Source organism: Ananas comosus, linkage group 2 (genome assembly GCF_001540865.1).
Source record: "Ananas comosus cultivar F153 linkage group 2, ASM154086v1, whole genome shotgun sequence".
Classification (NCBI taxonomy): Eukaryota; Viridiplantae; Streptophyta; class Magnoliopsida; order Poales; family Bromeliaceae; genus Ananas; species Ananas comosus.
Genome location: NC_033622.1, coordinates 3,811,498 through 3,814,937, shown reverse-complemented (window position 1 = coordinate 3,814,937; position 3,440 = coordinate 3,811,498). Strand labels below are relative to the sequence as shown.

The 3,440-nt window shown below is 39.2% G+C and overlaps 1 long non-coding RNA gene across 2 annotated transcripts; it reads right to left on the bottom strand.

Annotated features, from left to right (window-relative positions):
- On the bottom strand, positions 462–1,147 carry LOC109706856. 2 transcript variants are annotated; one of them, XR_002215335.1, is made up of 3 exons: positions 957–1,147; positions 763–887; positions 462–680 (listed from the first exon to the last, which is right to left on the bottom strand). It is a non-coding gene; the product is annotated as an uncharacterized LOC109706856 (long non-coding RNA). The 2 variants fall into 2 exon arrangements; XR_002215334.1 differs by having other exon boundaries at positions 769–887.

The following is a 3,440-nucleotide window of genomic DNA, read 5'->3' as shown; positions in this document are numbered from 1 at the left end:
GAAACTGCGACACTCATTGCACTGAAATCTCATTCCGGAATGGCATTCGTGGGCGCGACCCAACAAGTTTACAAGTATCTCTGTCAAGTTCATACCGCTCTCACAGGCTAAGTCAAGTAACCGACTCTAACTGGTCTAACAACTAACAGGTAACGTGCCCTCGGCACAATCTAACGCCAAAAAGGCGATACGAGTCCACCGTCAACTTCAACGGCACCCAACGGTCCGGAACAGCCTGAACACTACTGTAAAAATACACTCGGCATCCCAGCACGAGCGTAACTAAAAACTAAACTACCTGGAATACTCACTATGAGGATACTGCAACAGTATAAAATAATACAACAGCCCCTAGGCTAAATCAGGTAGTTTAACATATGCCAGGTCCCGAACGTTGGTTTTCTTCTAAGTTTAATTCTAAGTCCAACATGTATATTTATAGTTACAAGTCATGCCCTCAAGCTAATTTCATTCATTATACAATCGACGAAATTGAGCTACCACATGATTTACAAAAACAGAAAATCATACATGTCGACTACTATAATACTTAGGAATAAACCGATGTAACCCACCTCGATCGCTAATCCCTGGCAGCACGGAACTCCCCTCGGCTGCGGAACAACCTGCCGAAACGTCCGAAAACCTCCCAAGGCCCGAAGTCAAGCTCCCGCTAAACTCTACACGAAGAATCCGACAATAAACATTAATTCTGCCTCCAAAAACAGCAACAGAGAAGAGCGAAATTCCGACCTAGCAAACCTTTACCAAATCCAGCAAGTAAGGGCTTCGTGGATTCCTCTCGAAGTCCCAAATCCAAAGAACCAAGTCCCGTCGAAACCCGACGCTCCTACGCCGAGTACGAACTGAAATACCGACGGTCGACGCTGGAAATTCTGCAAATCAGCACCAAGCTCGAAATGATAATACTTGAAGTAATGCGACGAAACACTCACCTCAAAGGCTAATCGGACATCGACGCGGCGTCGAGAACGGCGAAAACACACCCTCGCCTAGCTTCCTCGCAATGCTACGATCCCAACCGTACCCTCGAACGGCTTCGCGGCGCGTCGTCGGCGTCGAATCCGAGCTCCTCGGCTACCTCTACCCGTGCTCTCCACCATGCACGTAATTAACTAGAGAGAACAAAAAAAATGCACACCCTCTGTTAATTTGAAGGGATAAACATGAAAAGGGTGGTGGCATCCTTATCCAAAAAAAAAATGACCACTATGCCCCTAGACCAACTCAAAATGAAGGGTATTACACCTTAGCGGTGTCGTCTCCGGCGCCGTGGCTGTTGGTAAGGAGGGTGACAAAAAAAAGATTATAGAAAAAACAGAAAAAAAAAAGATAAAAAAATTATATAAAAAAAGGATGAATATAAAATTGCATCGTTAGCTGCAAAAAAAAATTACAAGTTGTACTACTTAAGATGTAAACTGCAACTTTAAGATGAAAATTACACTCTTTGGGAGATATTTACACTGTTTCTCTTCTTGTTGCACTCTTTCAGATGTAAACTGCATTTATTAAGATGAAAGTTACACTCTTTAAACGAAATTTACACTGTTTCTCCTCTTGTTGCACTATTTCTCCTCTTCTTACACTATTTTTTATCTTAAACTGCACCCATTTAAGAGATATTTATACTGTTTCTCCTCTTGTTGCACTGTTTCTCCTCTTGTTGCACTATTTCTCCTCTTGTTATACTGTTTCTCCTCTTAAAGGGTGCAGTTTAAGATAAAAATAGTGTAACAAGAGGATAAATAGTGCAATAAGAGGAGAAACAGTGCAACAAAAGCAAAAACAGTATAAATATCTCTTAAAGGGGTGCAGTTTAAGATAAAAAATAGTGTAACATGAGGAAAAATGGTGTAACAAGAGGAGAAACAGTGCAACTTTCCTTTAAAGAGTGTAATTTTCATCTTAATGGATACAGTTTACATCTGAAAGAGTGCAATAAGAGGAGAAACATTGTAAATATCTTCCAAAGAGTGTAATTTTCGTTTAAAGAGTGTAATTTTCATTTTAAAGCTGCAGTTTACATCTTAAGTAGTGCAACTTATAATTTTTTTACAGTTAACGATGCAATTTAATCTTCATCCTTATTTTTCTATAATTTTGTATCTTTATTTTTTTTTTCTTGCTTCTTTTATATTTTTTTTGTCGCCCCTCTCTGCCAACGGCCACGGCGCCGGCGACAATGCCGCTAAGGACCCCCGGCTCCGAGGCTGCAGTGCCGCAGTGACCTCTACGGTGTCGACGTCGACGTCGGCGCCGGCGAAGATGCATCGTCGTCGAAGGCGAAGAGGAGGGAAAGGGAGGGACAAGAAGTGCGGGGAAAGGCGAGAGAGACGTCGTCGTCGGAGATGGTAGAGGAGAGTCGGAGAAGAAAAGAAAAGAAAAAAGCAAAAAAAAAAAAAAAATTGCTGTGCGGCCTTGGCGGGATCGGAGGCGAGGAAGGTGAGGGATGCGTCGGCGAGGGCAAGAGTAAGAGTGAGGGCGAGAGCATAAGGGTGAGTGGTGAGGCGGATAGTTTCCGCCTTCACCTCTGCCTTCGCTATTTTTTTCGGCGAGAGAAAAAAAAAAAGAACGAGAAAAATGAAGAGGAGAGAGAAAGAGGAGAGAGAAAAATAATAATGATATTTTGGTCAGTTTGTTGAAAATTCGGACCGAATCTGCAAAAATGAAAAATGTGGCCCGATTTTACAAAAGCCCAAAATCAGTCGATTTTTTATGCAAATTGGCCTTTTTTTTTCCTAATAAACAAATGTTAAAAATATAAGGCTTTCTTGTAATTAGTTAATAAGGTGAATTGACTTTTTTATTTCTCTTCAATTAATAGTTGAAATTTTTGGACAGACATATTTGTGATGCCAAAAAGGTCATTTCACTTATAAAATAAAAGGTATTTTGACAGTAACAAATTGGAGGGACATATTTAAAATATTACGATTGTTATAGAAACAATATATGAAAGTTGAACTTTATAAAAATATATTTATAATTTATTATATTTGCAGGGAGCCATGTAAGATTAACCTTTTTTATAATTAAGAGTAAATTATAACAGGAGATCATTGTGAGTCCAATGCGGCAGGAGCACTCCTTTGCCGACATTAGCGGCCCAGATAACGCCGCAGCAGACATGGCAGTATCCACATCGAGATTATATCCTCCGCCTCCATTTAAAAAACACAAAATGCCTCGTGCTCCGGACAATTCGTTTTTGGATATTTTATTATATTGTTTATGAATTAGCAATACATATAATGGAGTGAGTTTAACACTTATTAAATAAATAATGATTATTTTTATACATAAAATTTAATATAATAATATTATTATTATTTTATTATAAAAGTTAAATTACAAAATACTCACTTCTAAGTACCCAGTTTTTTATTTTTTCTTTCTAACTTTCTATATTTTGTCTC